Below are 19,579 nucleotides of genomic sequence, written 5' to 3' on the forward strand. Positions count from 1 at the left end.
ATACGCCTCTTCTGGTTAACGCAACTTTTTCCTTCCTTTTTCAAGCGGGCTTTGGGCCATCCGTGGCAGTTCACACAAAGAAATGCTATTATATCTGCTATTATGATATTATAGTAGCTGCACCTAATACAACATATATTATAAGAACTCTCAGGTTGGTTGCTTAATTGCATAGGATATTGGAAACCTCTAAAAGATCGTATAAGCAATTGCATGGTATTCCAAGAGATGTATAAGTAATGAATAAGGGCATTTTCGATTGTCATCTAATATGTGCTTATGCTGTTTATCTCTTATGCCGCGTCCAGACACTTGCTATAAAACTAACTCCACCGTGACTTCCTCCGAAAACGGAAGATTAAGAACATCGTTGAACATGGCCCACAGCAGTGAGCCCAGTACCGGGCCCTGTGGGACACCCGCGGAGACAACGTACTCCTTCGGTCCATCATCGATGTCAAACCAGAGCCTCTGCTCTTGTAAATAGTTGTTGACAGTAGCTGCAAAATAGGCTGGAATACCAATTTTCGCCAGAAATTCTCGTGTTGGGTTTCAATTCATCATCATCATCAACGGCGCAACAACCGGTATCCGGTCTAGGCCTGCCTTAATAAGGAACTCCAGACATCCCGGTTTCACACCGAGGTCCACCAATCCCTGTCCTGGGCTACGCCATCACTCCATTTCCACCAGGGTCTGCCTCGTCTACTTTCTCTACCATAGATATTGTCCTTAGATACTTTCCGTGCTGGATTATATGGATTAAGTGACCCGCCCACCATAACCTATTGAGCCGAATTTTATCCAAAACCTGATGGTCATGGTATCGCGCATAGATTTCGTCGTTATGTCGGCTACGGAATCGTCCATCCTCAAGTAGGGGGCCAAAATTCTTCGGTTGTGATTTTCGACCCTAGATAGGAGAAATTATCAACGGTCTCAAAGTTGTATTCTCCTATCTTTATTTTTCCCGTTTTCGGTTTAATGTTGTTGGTTGGTTTATTTCCGGTGCTGACGTTGCCACCATTTAGGTTTCAATTGGCCGGATTAAATTCATTTCTCACGTCTAGAGTCACCACCGCATAAAATTTGTTGGTGCTACGCTTTCCCTGAATTGCCTCTTCGGTCAAGCCACTAATCAATTTGATGGCATCAATGGTTCATTTGGCTTTAAGGAAACCCATATTGTCGATCTGAGTCCTTCTTGGCTCTCAAATATCAAAAGTGATTTATAGGTCTGTACGCCAGGCAGCAGTTCTGACTTCTGTCCCTTCAATACCGCAGGAAAAATCCCCTCGAACTTGCACACTTCGAACGATCAATAAACAAGTCTAGCCTAAATTTAATAACAAGCTTAACCCGGGGCTTTGCTTTCTACTACTATACCAGATATCCAGCAGCTCATCTCTGGTGACTGATGAGCAGTTCTGACTTCTGTCCCTTCAATCATCATCATCAACGGCGCAACAACCGGTATCCGGTCTAGGCCTGCCTTAATAAGGAACTCCAGACAACCCGGTTTTGCGCCGAGGTCCACCAATTCGATATCCCTAAAAGCTGTCTGGCGTCCTGACCTACGCCATCGCTCCATCTTAGGCAGGGTCTGCCTCGTCCTCTTTTTCTACCATAGATATTGCCCTTATAGACTTTCCGGGTGGGATCATCCTCATCCGTACGGATTAAGTGACCCGCCCATCGTAACCTATTGAGCCGGATTTTATCCACAACCGGACGGTCATGGTATCGCTCATAGATTTCGTCATTGTGTAGACTACGGAATCGTCCATCCTCATGTAAGGGGCCAAAAATTCTTCGGAGAATTCTTCTCTCGAACGCGGCCAAGAGTTCGCAATTTTTCTTGCTAAGAACCCAAGTTTCCGAGGAATACATGAGGAGTGGCAACATCATAGTCCTGTACAGTAAGAGCTTTGACCCTATGGTCAATCTTTGACCCTATGGTCAGTCTTTGTAAGCTGAAATAGGCTCTGTTGGCTGCCAACAACCGTGCGCGGATTTCATCATCGTAGCTGTTATCGGTTGTGATTTTCGAAACTCGATAGGAGAAATTGTTAACGGTCCCAAAGTTGTATTCTCCTATCCTTATTCTTCCTGTTTGACCAGTTCGGTTTGATGTTGTTGGTTGATTCGTCTTCGGTGCTGACGTTGCCACCATATATTTTGTCTTGCCTTCATTGATGTGCAGCCCAAGATCTCGCGCCGCCTGCTCGATCTGGATGAAGGCAGTTTGTAGGTCTCGGGTGGTTCTTCCCATGATGTGGATATCATCAGCATAGGCAAGTAGTTGGGTGGACTTAAAGAGGATCGTACCTATTGCGTTTACATCAGCATCACGAATCACTTTCTCGAGGGCCAGGTTAAAGAGGACGCATAGTAGGGCATCCCGTTGTCGTAGACCGTTGCTGATGTCGAATGGTCTTGAGAGTGATCCTGCTGCTTTTATCTGGCCTCGCACATTGGTCAGGGTCAGCCTAGCCAGTCTTATTAATTTCGTCGGGATACCGAATTCTCTCATGGCCGTGTATAGTTTTACCCTGGCCATGCTATCATAGGCGGCTTTAAAGTCGATGAACAGATGGTGCAACTGTTGTCCATATTCCAACAGTTTTTCCATCGCTTGCCGCAGAGAGAAAATCTGATCTGTTGCTGATTTGCCTGGAGTGAAGCCTCTTTGGTATGGGCCAATGATGTTGTGGGCGTATGGGGCTATCCGGCCTAGCAAGATAGCGGAGAATATCTTATAGATGGTACTTAGCAACGTGATACCTCTATAATTGCTGTACTGTGTGATATCTCCCTTTTTATGTATGAGTCAGAAAGTGCCTCGTTGCCAATCGTCAGGCATTGATTCGCTGTCCCATACCTTGAGCACAAGCTGATGAACCACTTGGTGTAACTGATCGCCTCCACATTTAACCAATTCGGCTGTAATTCTATTGGCTCCTGGCGACTTATGATTTTTTAGCCGATGAATTGCACGGACTGTTCCTCCTAAACTTGGTGGTGGCAGTATTTGTCCGTCGTCTTCAGTTGGCGGGACCTCGAACTCGCCGATGTTCTGGTTGTTCAGTAGCTTATCAAAGTACTCCACCCATCGCTCCAATATGCCCATTCTGTCGGAAAACAGATTTCCCTCTTTGTCTCGGCAGGATGAGCATCGAGGTGTATAAGGCTTCATCCTGCTGACTTGTTGATAAAACTTCCGCGCCTGGTGCGGTTGCTCCCTGTACTTTTCTAGTTCACAGACTTGTTGGTTCTCCCAGGCTTCCTTTTTCCGTCTGTGAAGTCGCTTCTCCGCTCGACGGAGTTCGTGATAAGTCTCTGCCCGTGCCCGCGTTCTTTGAAAATGCAACATTATTCGGTATGCGGCATTCTTCCGTTCCGTTGTTAGCTTACATTCATCGTCAAACCAGCCGTTCCGACTCCTTTTGCGGCTGGGGCCAAGTGTATTTGTGGCCGTATCCATGATAACGTTCTTCAGGTGGTTGTGAAGATCATTTGTTGATGCTTCATCTCCAGGTCCTCTGTTGACTGCAGTTATTGCGGCATCACTTTCCCTCTTATAGGTGTCGCGGAGGGTTGTGTTGTGGATGGCTTCAGTGTTCACTCTCACCTGATTGTCAGATGGAATTCTTGGTGGTATTGTTATTCGAGCTCGGAGCACCATGCCAACGAGATAGTGATCCGAGTTTATATTGGCCCCCCTATATGTTCTGACATTCATCAAGGCTGAGAGGTGGCGGCGTTCGATCAACACGTGGTCAATTTGGTTGAAAGTGGTCCCGTCTGGAGAGGCCCACGTATGTTTGTGGATCGCTTTCCGCGCAAACCAGGTACTTCCAACAACCATTCCGTGTGACCCTGCTAATTGAATAGTCCGCAGTCCGTTATCATTTGTTTTTTGGTGTAGGCTATGAGAGCCAACGTGTCGCCTGAATACGGGCTCCTTCCCCACTTGGCTGTTAAAATCCCCAAGTATGATTATGATATCATATCTGGGACAGGCTTCGAGGGTTCGTTCTACTGCCTCGTAGAAGGTATCCTTCTCCGACTCTGCAGTCTCCTCTGTAAGGGCGTGAACGTTTATGAGGCTTATATTTCTAAACTTGCCTCGCAAGCGCAGAGTGCATAGCCGTTCGCTTATGCTTTCAAAGCCGATAACAGCAGGTTTCATTTTTTGGCTGACTAAGGAACCTACTCCGAGCACATGGTTTACTAGATGACCGCTATAATATATGGTGGAGTGGCTCTTCTCCAGGAAACCGGTCCCTGTCCATCGCATCTCTTGCAACGCTGTTATATCAGCCCTATATTGGGACAGGGTATCGGCTAGCTGCTTATCAGCTTCATCTCTGTACAGGGAGCGCACGTTCCATGAGAAAATGCGCAAATCGTTGTTCCTTTGTCGTTGCCGGGTCCGTCGTTTTAAAATCCGTCCTATCCGAGGCTCCTGTTGTGGCTTCGTAACAAGTTGTTTTCCGTGTAGGGTTGTCAGCCCCACCCAACCCCCAACCTGGAGGACCAGTTGGTACAATTTATCCCGTTTTTAGGCGGGGAGACTCGCCTTCATCCTTCTCCGTCTGCAGCTTTTCGTCAAGAAAGAGCTCCTAGCGGTCACCACGTGGAGGTGGAGATAGGGTTTGGTAGTAGAGCTGTTGGTGTTGGTTCAGCAGGCATTTCCCAGGTTTTATGCTCCATCGTGGGTACCAATCCACGTTTCGCCCCGGGACCTATACTACCCTTTGACCACCAGTCCCTTCAATACCGCAGGAAATATCCCCTCGAACTTGCACACTTCGAACGATCAATAAACAAGTCTAGCATGAATTTAATAACAAGCTTAACCCGGGGCTTTGCTTTCTACTACTATACCAGATATCCAGCAGCTCATCTCTGGTGACTGCCGCTATTGCCGCCACATTCAAAGGTTGCTAGAAACTGTCATCGCCCTCGTCTTGCTGGTGGCAGGTGTTTTTTAATAAAAGCGTAGAGCACGGCCCCTGCATCGACCCCTCATGATTATATAGGCGCTCCACAGGTGTTTATGTCCACTTCCGAACAGAACTGCTTAAAGCATTCGCACTTGATCCGTTGGATGGCAAGTTTAAGGCTTTCACGGGCTTCCTTTGTTTTCGCTGTTGCACCAGAACACAGCACGCGCCAGTGTAGGGCTGACAAAGGTCAGGTGTACAATTGAGGCCCGAAAAGTTTTTACAACACCTCCGTTGGGCAGAAGCACATTCAGTTTCGCAAAAGCGTTAAATGCGCCCCTAGCATTTACTTCCCTGCTAGCTTCGATATTACTCAATTACTTTAAGGACCTGTTCTCAGAAATTACCTAACCGAACAATCTAAAAAATTAACTAGCCTCTGAAATACTCTCCGTTACTATTATATATCTGTTCACATAAAATTAATAATATAATACTATAATACTTTGGAATTTTGCTGCGAGTCCCCTTAGGTTCATCCTAAATCCGTAAAATTTTTAGGATGAACTGGAATTTGGCGGAAGCCCCATGATTATTAATATAGTTATAGTAGATCAAATGTGCCTCTTCTTCGTTAAATTTCTACTACCTAAGAGATAAAGTGTAAGTACCGCATCGAATTCAATATGGGGTATATTTAACGTATATACAGTACGAGCTATATATAAATGGAACCATCTTGTATCCAAATATTCTTTCATAAAAAGTCAACAAAACCTTTCATACGCGCAGAACTTCCGATTGCCGACTAGTTTTATGTTCCAATTTGTGTGGCTCCTGATTTTCTAATGTACTGTATGTACAAACGGTCACATACGTTACACCTAGTTCAAAAGAAAGCCCTATCTATTTTACATAATTATTAGCCAATAAAGGAAACTATCTTCCAAATCAATCTTTTAATTAATAGATCCGTATTTGCACATCGCGCACATCGGCGCTGTGTAACTTTTGTTTCTTACGCCCTCTACACCCATGCCAAATTTCATGTCAATCGGTCTTGACTAAACGAATTCGGAGATCACACCCGATTTTCAGTATCAATGGCTATGGTAAGTTGCCTCTACCCTGGACGAAACCGCAAGTCATCTATATTCTTTTTCATATTACAATGTTTCGCCATCGATCATTATTATTATAAAAAGCGTTTATGCTGAAAGTAACATAACATAAGCCAATTGAATTAAGATATTTAAAGCTTTGCCTTTTAAAATGTTTAAAAATATTGACGCTAACTTCCGAAAAGATTTAGTTGAATTAGTTACCTCAGGATGGTTCGACTTTTCTCAGCATGAAAAATTTCGTATAGCAATTGAAAAATCACCATATTTTCATTACGTAGAGTGGACTCGTGTCACTTACGAAATAAACAGTTAACAAAAATGAGCTACGATATTAGTTTTACCTGTTATATTTAACATGTTCAAGAAAGATTTCTGTTAATATTTTTAAAGAACAATGGTAATGTATTTAATATAAAAATACCTCAATGCAATTTAATATTCGTCATGAACAAGACACCACCTCCACATGGTGACCGCTGGGAGATCTTCCTTAACGAAAGCTGCAGAGGGAGAAGAATGAAGGCGAGTCTCCCGCGCCTAAAAACGGGGCAAATTGTACCAACTGATCCTCCAGGTTGGGGGATGGATAGGACTTACAACCCTACACAGAAATAACTTGCTACGGAGCCACAAAAAGAACCTCGGGCTGGACTGATAACCCAACGACGAAACCGGCAACCAAAACGGAACAGCGATTTGCGTATTTCTAATGGAATGTGAGCTCCCTGTACAGTAAAGGAGCTGCCAAGCAACTAGCCGATACCCTGTCCCAATATAGGATTGATGTAACAAAGTTGCATGAGATGTGTTGATCAGGGACCGGTTTTCTGGAGAAGAGCCACTACATCATTTATTATAGCAACCTTCCATTAAACCATGTGTTCGGAGTAGGTTTCTTAATCAGCCAAAAAATAAAACCTATCCGCTTTGAAAACACAAGCGAAGGGCTATGCACCCCGCGTTTGCGACGACAATTTAAAAATATAAGCCTTATAAACGTACACGGTCTACAGAAAGAAGAAGGGAGTAGAACAAACTCTCGAAGCCTGCCCAGATATGATATTAAAATCATACTTGGGTATTTTAAAAACCAAGTACGGACGGAGCCCATATTCAGACGATACGTTGACTCCCATAGCTTACATAAGAATACCAACACCGCAGTGGGTTAGACTGCGGATCATTTAGTTAGCAGTGTCGCACAAAATGGTTGTTGGAAGTACCTGGTTTGCGCGGAAAGCGGTCCTCAAACGTACGTGAGCCTCCCCAAACGGGACCACTTTAAACCAAGTTGACCACGTATTAATCGAACACGGCCACCTCTCAGCCTTGATGAATGTCAGAACATATAGGGGGGCCAATATAAACTCGGATCACTATCTCGTTGGCATGGTGCTCCGGGTTCGAATAACAATACCACCTACAATCCCCTCTCACAATCAAGTGAGAGTTAACACTAAAGCCATCCACAGTACGGACCTCCGAAACACCTTTAAGAAGGAAATGGATGCCGCAATAACCACAGTCAACAGAGATCCTGGGGATGAAGTGATCTTCACAACCACCTGGAGAACGTTATCCTTAATACGGCCACAGACATACTTGGCCCCAGCCACAAAAAGAGTCGGAACATCTGGTTCGACGATGAACGTGAGTTAGCAACGGAACGGAAAGAATGCCGTTTATCAAGTAATGTTGCATTCTCATGAAACGCGGGCACACGCGGAGACTTATCACGAAGTCCAATCAGTGGAGAAGCGAATTCACAGACGGAAATAGGAAGCCTGGCAGAACCAACAGGCGCGGAAGTTTTCCTAACAAGTCAGTAGGATGAAGCTTTATGCACCTCGATGCTCATCCTGCCGAGACAAAGAGGGAAATCTAATTTCCGCCACAATGCGCATATTGAAACGATGGCTGGAGATCTTGGATTGCGCATTGATGCAGGCAATATATGGTGGCAAAGTCAGCACCAAAAACCAACAAACCAGCGACATCAAATCGCGCTGGTCGAACGTTGATAATTTCTCCTATCTAGGGTCGAAAATCACAACTGATAACAGCTAGGAAGATGAAATTCGCGCACGGTTGTTGACTGCCAACAGAGCCAATTTCAACTTACAAAAACTGTTTCGCTCAAAACGTCTCACCATATGTAGGCTCAAAGCTTTTACTGTACAAGACAATGATCTTACCAGTCCTCATGAATTCCGAGAAGGCTTAGGTTCTTAGTAAGAAAAATTGCCAACTATTCATCGTTCAAGAGAAAAACCCTCTAAAGAATTTTTGGCTCCCTACATGAGGATGGACGATTCCGTAGCCTACAAAACGACGACGTCTACGAGCAATACCATGACCGTCCGGTTGTGGATAACATATGGATGAGGATGATCCAGCCCGGAAGCTCTATAAGGGCAATATCTATAGTAGAGAAAATAAACAAGGCAGACCCTGGTTGAAATGGGGTAATGGCGTAGGCCAGGACGCCAGATAGCTTGTAGGGTGATCGAACTGGTGGACCTCGGCTCAAAACGGAATTTTGGTGGCGAAACTTCCATCGCGGTTGAAGATGTGCAAGGATTATCCGCTTTCATAAAATTTCAAAGAATGCACTGGAAGTTGAGTTTCCCGTATATAGTCTTCTTGGCCCACCCTAGCCGAACAAACATTTCCTATTACCGAATACTGTGCTTATACATGCATGTATCCATACAAATCAATCGATCGCATATTTCCGATTTACTTCGTGCACAAAAGCGTACGTAGGAACAAATACAGTATATATTTTGAATACCACTGCACTAACGTACAAATACATATATATATCTACCCGCAAACTTCATTATCCGTCTCGAATAATTGGTGCTGATATAACCAAAAAAGCTGAAAAAGGAAAAGTAGAATATTCCCTTGCTCTCCGCCATTCATATGGGGGCGTTTTGTATGTGTGTATTTCTGGTGGGAGAAAAACTTTTTATAGCTTTTGACAATTCAGGCCGTGGTGGTCCATTGTGCCCGGCTCCCCCATCTAACGGAATATCCCGGATTCGTTTATGTCTCCCTGGATTTCCCTAGTGGATGTAATGCTACGCATTTCAGCTGGCGCACTTCGTCTTCATAGATCTAATGTCTGATGGTGAATTGGTGGTCCTCCAGGTTGCGGTTTGGGTAGGGTTGACAACCCTACACGGAAAACAACTTCTTACGAAGCCACAATAGGAGCCTCGGACTGGACGGATAACACGACGACGAACTCGGCAACGACAAAAGAATAACGATTTGATTTTCTCATGAAACGTGCGCTCTCTGTACAGAAATGAAGCTGCTGAGCAGGTAACCGATACCCTGTCCCAATATAAAGCTTATATAACAGCGTTACAGGAGATGCGTTGGGTCTTGGCTTTCACATCAATGAAGGCAAGACTAAATATATGGTGGCAACATCAGTACTGAAAACCAATCAACCAACAACATTAAATTGCACTGGTCAAACTGGAAGAATAAAGATTGATAATTTCTCCTATCTAGAGTCGAAAATCACAACCGATAACAGCTACGACGATGAAATCCGTGCACGATTGTTGGCAGCCAGCAGAGCCTATTTCAGCTTACAAAAACTGTTCCGCTCGAAACGTCTCACCTGACTGTACAAGACAATGATCTTGCCAGTCCTCATGTATTCCTCGGAGATTTAGGTTCTTGGAAGAAAAATTGCGAACTCTGGGCCGCGTTCGATAGAAGATTCCTTTGAAGAGTTTTTGACCCGTACATGAGTATGGACGATCCCCGGACCCTGCTTGAGATGGAACTATGGCGTAGGCCAGAATGCCAGACAGCTTTTAGAGATATCGAATTAGTGCGCAAAACCGGCATGTCTGGGGTTCCTTATTAAGGCAGGCCTAGGCCGGATACCGGTTGTTGCACCGTTGATGATGATGTGATAAATTATATTGAAATTTAGATGAAAAATCGATTTCGAAATTTTTTTCGAAGCGTTGATGATTTATGCATTTATAAGAAATTTTATATAGAATTTTATATAGAAGGGAAGTGGAAAATTGTAATTTTTTTGGGAAAGTCAAGCTTTCTGACACTATTCACGAAAAAGACTATAACTCTGTAATGGTGGTACTAGTTTCTACCATCGTGAACGGGACACCCTCTATCTGTATATCCACTCATTAACATGTTGATTAACATTTTACACTTTTCAAGATAGAGACTATGCATTTTCCTAATAATTGGATCTGGACTTCTTCTGGTATCTTCCATGAGGATTGTGACACCTTGCGTAATGGCTAGTAAAGGCAGGTAATCTTTGAATGTGTTCTTTCAGAGCAATTTTGATAGATTCTCTTTTTCTTCTGGAATTTTCAGATTTTACTCGCAAATGTTTTCCAGGATCATTTTTTAAGAGTACCAGCCAATCATCCTTCTGGGAGGTTGAAAATATCGAGAAGGAATTTCTTACAAACTAATATACTTTCTTTTCCATCTGTTAAATAATATTTAAACTGGTATTGCTTCGACTTTGATTTGTGGGTTAAAATTGTGCTTCCTTAAGAGGAGAAACCACATTAGGAGCTTTTCAGAATCAATTTTTTTTATTGCATAGATCGTTAAATTAGCAATCCCAGAATACCCTGCTTTCAAAACAAAATTCCTGGATTTTTAAATGTTATGAGCGGCTCAGCTCGCTTTATGTCCTTACGAAATCTTGTGGCGTTATGTAAGTAGCGTATTTATAAATACCTGGCATCTGCCCCTTGTAGGGGTGAATTTATATTTGCTGTAACTCTAGTTTGCTCACAATTAAGAGTGATAAATGTCTTCATATCCGAAAGGGGATTTTTCAAAAAATTGTTTTTGAAACGCACTTTTCTCAAAATGATGTGTTTCAAATTTGGGGGAATTCTAGCTCAAAATGTAATGAATGCATCATTATTAAATTTGCAGGGGTGATTCGTTATAAATTTACCAATAATATGAACAAATATTTGGACTGATATATTTTTTTCGTTCATAATTAGTGATAAAAGGTCCATAATTTTTCAAACGACAAGCCCTAACTGCAGTGTTTTGAGAAAATTAACATTTTAGAATTTGCTGTAATATATTTTTCACCACTTCTTTTATTATTATTAAAGTTTTCTTTCATTTCTACATCCTCTTTTAGGTATACGGCGAGCTTCGTTTTCCAGTAACTCCATAGAATTAGCTTCTTCCTCAAATAAAATCAGTCTTCTCGTAGGTTTAGCGCTTTTTCGCTATGCCAGGAATATTTCTTAATAATGCACATTGAAAGGCCCCTGAATCACTGTCTGATGACATCATAGAAAAGTCCAGTAAGCTGATATCACTATAATATACACTACTAAACTGCACTATTCTTTCCCACTTACGTGTGTATCTACGTTCACTAATCACAGGATTTTAAATCATGCTGAAAATAATTTACCGCTTTCAAAATAAACGGCTCACATGTAGAATGTCAGTACCACACACTGAAAAGCTGTTACATTACTAATACTAAACACCTTTCATACCAGAAGCCTTGAGATGATTTCCGGATTGTTTTGTCTTAAGCTAGTTTCTAAAGAAAGTAAATAATTTAAGTGTTTTGAAGTTAGAGAATGCAACGAAAATATAGGATAACATTTGCATATCCAACCCACGACCTCCGAATTCTTTCAGTCAAAACCGATTGTCATGAATTTTGAAGTGGGGATAGAGAGTGGCAGTAGAAACAAAAGTTATATAACTGAAAATAAATCCTTCCCCCGGAGCACAGTGCTTCGAGTAATGGACAAAAATCAAAACATCGACTTTTTATTTTGCGGATTCTTTGTTTGGGGTATTACTCTGTGAGGTTCAAAGGCGAGAAAAACAACATTGGTTGAACCGAAAATATTCGCCTATATATGTTAATATTTGTAAACAAAGGTGAAACGGATGAATGAAGAAGCAGTTTAACAACAGTGGTGAGTTTTATTCCTTCTCTTTCGGTACAAAAGCGCCAGGAAACTATGTGCGAGCTAGCAGAAGGTATGTATATACATTTTTGATCGAATCAAAGTAATAATAAACTAGCATTAAAACGACAAAATTTTTTAAACTTCAGAACGCATTTTCTCAAAAACGGTAAAAACGGTTCTGGGATTTTAGCATAAAAAGTTTCTTTGATTCATGCTGAAACGTTGTGTGACATCAAATTTTTCCAAGACTTTCCTTAAAGAATTTTTTTTCCCCATTTTCAGAAAAAAACTCAAGAATCCTGATAAGGGACATTTTTGAAAAATGGGTCTCCGTTCCCAAACAGGATAAAGCTATGGCAATTTTGTCTTTGGTTCGAGATAAGTGGAATTTGGAACCTTGCGATGACCTCTCAAAATGGGCCCGATTAACTTCCCTTGAGCTTCAAAAGAAGTATGATTCCTGCAAAGGGTATCGGACCTTGTTTTTAGCCAAGAATCAGGGGTTTTTGGATACTCCCCTCACTTTTCCTGAGTATGTCACCAAATGTATGCCGACATACGGTGTGCAAGCAAGTTCAAGCACTTTACTGCGTGGTCGGCCGAAAAAGTCATTTGAAGAGTGTTGTGCCAGAACGAAGAGGAGACGAGTGCAGCATTTGGTAGAAAATTATTCGGCGGAGGAACTTCAGTTCGCTTCAACTGCACAGAACACAAGGGAACAGAAGAGCAACCCTGAAGTTTTATCGGGGACTGCAGCGCTAATATTAAAGTTAGACCTTGACCTTTCTGACAAGAAGTATAATGTCCTTAGAAGTGTTGTGAATAATGTCAACGAAAACTTTTTCCCTAGTCTCTACTCACTCCGAAAAGAGAAAAAAAATTTTTTGCCTAAGATCATTAACATTACAGACGTATCAGCAAGTGTACCATTACAAGAATTGTTAAATAACACCGTAGATTCTATTTCGAGATTACTCGACCTTGATAGAAATATACGTGCTAATTTAATATGTAAATGGGGGTTCGATGGCAGTGGCGGGCACAGTTTGTACAAACAAAGGTTTCTCGACAATGAGAGCACCGATGAATACCCTTTTTAATAGCACTCGTCCCTTTGAAGCTAGTTGACTTTGAATCTAGTGAAGTTTTGTGGCAAAACGATCATCCGGGATCAACATTTTATTGCAGGCCAATTAAATTTATTTTCACGAAAGAATGTTCATCTGTAATAATAAGTGAAGAAAATCATATAAGGACACAAATAGAAAATCTCGTCAACCATAAATTGTTTGTTAAAACCCATACCCTGGACGTGAGTTTTGTCCTTGAAATGCCGATGGTTGACGGAAGTGTTTGTAATGTTTTAACGGATACTAATGCATCAGCGAGATGTTTTATTTGTGGGGCCAAACCAAAAGATATGAATTCCATTAACATAGATGAGAAACCCCCTAACAGAGAGCATTTTCGTTTCGGGTTGTCATCCCTCCATGCATATATAAGATCGATGGAATGCCTTCTTCACATAGCGTACAGGTGGTTAAATCGTGGCAAGCCAAAGGGGAGGAGAAAAAAAAGCTTTTAGAAGCTGAGAAGGTAAGAATTAGGAAAGAGTTCAAAGATAAAATGGGACTTATAGTGGATACACTTAAACAAGGTTATGGCTCATCAAATGATGGGAATACTGCGAGGAGATTTTTTTCAAATCCAGTCTTAACTTCTCAAATCACCGGAATTGACGTCGAACTCGTAAGGAACTTATCCATAATATTAAGAGTACTTGCTCTAGGTAGATTCATTAATATTGATAAGTTCCGACTATTGCTGAGGTCTACCCATGAATTATATTTATCGCTATATGGATGGTACTACATGCCCAGCAGCCTTCCCAAACTTCTTATACACGGATCCGACAAAATAGAGTCATTTGTTATGCCAATAGGGCATTTGTCGGAAGATGCTTTAGAAGCGTTACACAAAATAGTCCGTCACAATCGATTACATCACACCCGAAAATCCTCAAGGATCAATATGTGCACTGATTTAATCAATAATTTATTGCTGATGTCCGATCCTTATATCGCGTCTGAAAGACATAAACAGAAAAAAAAAGTCACTGATATTGACTCATGTATCGAGGAATATTTAGTACCTATTTCCGTTAATCCGAATTTGACAGAATCAGAAGTAAATCGATCTCTTGCAGAATTTGATTTAGAATCGGACGGAGAATCAGATTTCTCGGACAAAAATTTTTCAGACTCAGATTAGTTACTAATCTGTGTCTGAAAAATCTGACTCTCCGTCCGATTCTATATCGAATTCCGATATGTATATATATATATATATATTTATCCGATTTTGTTTCTTTGGTATATTGTTTTTTTAATAATGATTTTTTCGATAATTTTTATTCTTTGTTTTGTTTTTTTTAATTATATTATGTAGTTGAAAATTTAAAATATATTGTTGCCAATAATTAGGTACTTTTATTTACCAAAACTTCATACTTGAACATTTTTTTTTTTTAATTTTCAGCAATACCAGTACTGAATCAATTAAAAATTCATTTGTGGTCAATAAATCCCTTTTTTTCTTGGAGGAGATTGATACGATAGAAAGGTTAAATGAACAATTGACGTTTCCTACAGGAAAAACAAGCGTTTTTCAGACAAATTACACTATAACTCTCTAAGAAAGCATTTGCGACCCCATGTTTATAAGAACTTTTTTGTTCAGCTCAAAATTTCCTATAAGATTACAAAGTTTCGGATTTTTGTCCACTGTCATCATACATTCGAAGCACTGTGCGGAGGGGTGTGGCACCCCCTTCTGGGGTGGACATTTTTTTCGAAATAACTACAGAAATCAATTAAATGGTGGATTCTAAGCAAAAAATGTGTAATAAAACTTTTTTGTACAAGTTGTAGTTTCTGAGTAATTCATGTTCAAACATGTCGTCTTTTTATGAAAAAGATACGTGTTTCAACGGTTTTGCGCAAATAACTCGAAAATCATATATTGAACGTAGAATTGATGTTCAGCAGAAATAAAGCATATTAAATAACAAAAAGAATAAACCTTTTTATTTTTTGTAGATGCAATAATTCTCGTAAACCTCCTTCAAAGTTCTTGAAAGTACTTTTAAAATGAAGAATGATAGAAGTCAGTGGGGTAAATAATAACGGAGCTATGTTCAAAATAATGTAATTACCAGAATTTTTGATATAAAAATGAATAAACACATGGTTTTCTTATATAAATTGAAAGTAAGTCGAATCGTTTGAGAACCTACTGTTTTTTGCCGCTTCGAAAAAATTCTGAAAATTTGGTGGATATAGAGTGTGCAGTTTCAGAGAAAAGTATGATTTACCCAAAAAAAAACTATTTTTAAACGAAAAAATAATTTCTTTTCCAAATATTTAAAAAAATAAACAAGTGGGGAAACAGGAAGCTTGACGTTTCAGGTATAAAAGGCTTTGTGTTTCCCTATGTGAAGACCATCACGCAGTCCTCCATTGACTAATAGCATTGACTTGAAATATTTAAATCGGTCAGTTCTGTCAATGGCAGTAACCTGCCTAGAACTGAGCGATTTAAATATCCCGGATCAACACTATCAGCCAATGGAGAGCTGCACTATGAAATTACTTCACGCATTAACGCAACCAGGATGAAGTGCCATTCCACAACTGGTGTTTTTTGTGATGGAAGTCTCAAATCTAAAATTTACCACAATCTCATCCGTCTACCGTTTTCTATAGTTCTGAGTGCTGGTTGACTATAAAAGACAATGGCCGGCGTCTTGCGGTAATGGAGACGTAGATGTTGCTTTGGACTAGTGGCGTCACACATTTTGATCACATCCGAAATGAGGATATCCGTGATCGATATGGGGTTGAACCGATCGTGGAAAAACTGCGAGAGTGGCGTTTTCGATGGTATGGTCACGTAATTCACGCTAACGAGAATTCACTTGCCAAGATTGGTCTGAACATCGAAGTCAATGGTAAGCGACCGAAAGGCCGGCCGAAACACCGGTGGCTTGACACGCTGGATAGGGATTTAAAAGCCTTACGATTACATTTGATAAAATAAAATGACGAAACCGATCACGACGAGCCGACCCCGCTTGTGAACGGGACAAAGGTTAAAGAAAAGGAAGAAGATGTGAGGAGGGACGAGTGCATGACAGCTCCGTGTCACATAGGTAAATTTCCATTGCCCTCTATTTTTTAGAAAGTGATTTAAATAAATCATTTGATGGAAAGCCCTGTATTGATAATAGTCAACCTCATACGCTTCATACTCTGAGTTCCATATTATCAGCAAATGCAAAGAATTTAGTCTGCAACAGATGCAAAAACCCTTCATTTGATACCCTACATGACTATATCCAATTTTCTAAATCCCCCCCCCCCCCCTTTAAACTCCACTTAAATTTATTTCACTCGCTGTATGCGTGGGATTTGATAGTTCATCTGTTCACCAAATCTCGTCCGGATTGGTTCAGTCATTTTGGAGAAAAGTTCGTATGACAGACAGACAGACAGTTCGTGTGACAGACAGACAGACAGACAGACAGTGAATCGATTTTAATAAGGTTTTGTTTTACACAGGCTGGGGAGAAGTAGATTCTTCAAGAATGGAATTTTAATATTTCATTCGAATGTCAATTATTCTCGCTAATTATGACTTTCACACTAATAGTCGGATTTCCAAAAACTTGGCATATGTTTGCACGATACTGTTCTCTATGCCGGTGCAAAATTTAGTAGGAGGAACTTAAGGAGTAGATTCTTTATAAGTGCAACTCTAATATTTCACGCGAATCTCAATTATTCTCGTTAATTATGACGTCAGCATGGCTTTAGGAGCAGTAAATTTGCGCGAAATTGCTAAGTTTGAATTGTAATAACTTTAGCGTTAATGGCTAGATTGGGATGTGCATGCCAAGTATGGTCCTCTATGCATAGTAGTCCCAGGATGAATTTAAGGTGGATTTTTCAGTAAATTTCTAAAAGTTGGTAATACTCTATTAGTAAGTTTATTTGAGCAGATATCGGAATGGGACATATTTTGAGGCCTAGATTTCATTTAGGGGCTGGGTATTTTCCGAAAATGAGTCCCGTCTCACTTTAAGTGAGTACATTTTTGACTCCTTACTCTCGCATTGCATTTCATTATCATATACATTTTGAACCCCTCAGACTTCATTTTTTAAGGTTTTGCTTGTAAAACAAAACCATATTAAAACCGGTTCAATGTCTGTCTGTCTGTCTGCCTGTCTGTCTGTCTTTTTTTTTTGAGGAGGTGGAAATCTGCAAAAAGGCACTGGTCTGGACACACCAGCGTGTGGGAATTTTACCCACTAAAACCACCCCCGACTCCCTCCCTGCCCCGCGGAACCACCATAAGGTATTACATCACGGGGCGGAGTCATCTCACTTTAGCTTTGTCACCTTTCTTCTATACGCGGCGCACGTGACCGCGTTTTTCCCTTCTCCTCTGCTTTTCGCAGTTTATTTTGGATAGATGCGATCATGGAGTTGACCGCATCCCAATTCTCTTGATGTGCTAGCATTTTCGGCACCAGATTTTCTGGTACCAGCACCTCCCTTAGAGTCTCCTCTAGATTCCTCCTTTCTTCCACAAATCTCGGACAGTGGAAGAATACATGCTCTGGGTCCTCTGGGACTCCCTCACAATTTGGACAGTCGGGTGAGGTCTCCAATTTAAACCTGTGAAGGTATTGGAGATATCCTCCATGCCCCGTAAAAAACTGGGTGAGATTATAATTAATCTCACCGTGTCGTCTCTCCAACCACTCCTTGATGGCAGGAATGAGCCTGTGAGTCCACCGGCCCTTTCCCGAGCGTTCCCACCGCTCTTGCCATCTATTTATGGATCTCTCCCTTTCGGTCTTCTTCGTCCGCGATGAGGAAGAGGTTGGCTTCGCATTGTATATGTTCGCCATCTCATCTACCAAGATGTCAAACGGCATCATTCCAGAGATGACAAATGCTGCATCATCTGAGGCAGTCCTGAAGGCAGAGCATACCCTCAGAGCTGTCCTCCTGTAGACTGAACTCAGTTTGGTAGCGTTCCCTGACATCCACAACGCCTCCGTCCAAACTGGGGTGGCATAGAGCATGATCAAGGTCACCACCCTGGCTATAAGCAACCTAGAGGTATGCCGTGGCCCTCCAACGTTCGGCATAATCCTTGCTAGGGCCATACTTGCAGTTGATGATTTGTCGCAAACATACCGCACATGTTGCTTATAGCTAAGCTTCCTGTCTATCACCACCCCCAAGTATTTAATGGTCGGCTTGGAAGTGATGATATGATTCCCGATTCTAATACAGGCGTAATTTCTCTTCCGGCGCTTAGTGATGAGGACCGCTTCCGTTTTTTCCTCCGCAAGTGTCAGACCAGAGCGCTCTAACCAACTTTTAACAGCACTGATTGCCTCGCTTGAGTATAACTCAGCATCTTCGAGGTGCTTTGCGACAACAACCAGCACTATGTCGCCAGCGTAACCCACCACTGTGGCTTCCCCCGAAAGGAGAAAATTAAGTACATCGTCGTATATGATGTTCCACAGTAGTGGGCCCAATACGGAGCCCTCTGTCTGTCTGTCCGTCTGTCTGTCTGTCACAGGAACTTTTCTCAGAAACGGCTATACCGATTGACACGGAATTTGGTGAGAAGGTGGGAACTGTGGACCCCCAGATATGCAGTGAGTAATATCCTTCTACGTTGAGATTTAGGGGGGGTCCCCATGCATGTAAAAGGGGGGATGTAAAAATTTTTTTCACCAAATGTAGTCATGTGGGGTATCAAATGAAACGTTTCGATTAGTACTTTTCGAACCCGCTCTTAGTTTTGAGATTTGTTGAAAAGACGGGAGGTGGGAGGGGTGCAAAGTGATAATTTCTTTATATATATATATTACCGTATTTTTTGGAAAATTGAGTAAAACCCCCCTGAGTTTATGTCAGAGTTGTAAAAGTTGGTAATAGTATAAAATATAATATGAAGCATATTATCTCCAAGTTTGATCAAAATCATATTATTAGTAACAAAATTACAGTAGCTCAAAGTTGCCTTACCGTGTAAATTTACAACCCGAAGTACTAAATCTGATTTGCTAAATGCATATTCTTAACGGGCTACGTACAAATGGGATAGTTCTACACTCAAATATACTCACACAAGAAACAAACAAAACCTTTCATACCTGAAACGCGCAGCTTCCGGTTTCCCGACTTGTTTTAAATGGAGTGGTTTTTCCGCTCGGCGGAGTTCATGGGATCCTGTATTCTTCTGTTCTATTGATAGCTTACATTCATCATGGAACCAGCCGTTTCGGTCTTTTTGCAACTTAAACCAATATGCTTATAGCCATAGCAATAATAACACCCTTCAGGTCTTTGTGAAGTTCATATGTCAAAGTTTCATTTCCAGAAGAACTGTGTTATATATGAATTCAGAGTTCATTCTGACCTGATTATCAAAGGAAATTTGG

Source organism: Hermetia illucens, chromosome 1 (assembly GCF_905115235.1).
Source record: "Hermetia illucens chromosome 1, iHerIll2.2.curated.20191125, whole genome shotgun sequence".
NCBI lineage: Eukaryota > Metazoa > Arthropoda > Insecta > Diptera > Stratiomyidae > Hermetia > Hermetia illucens.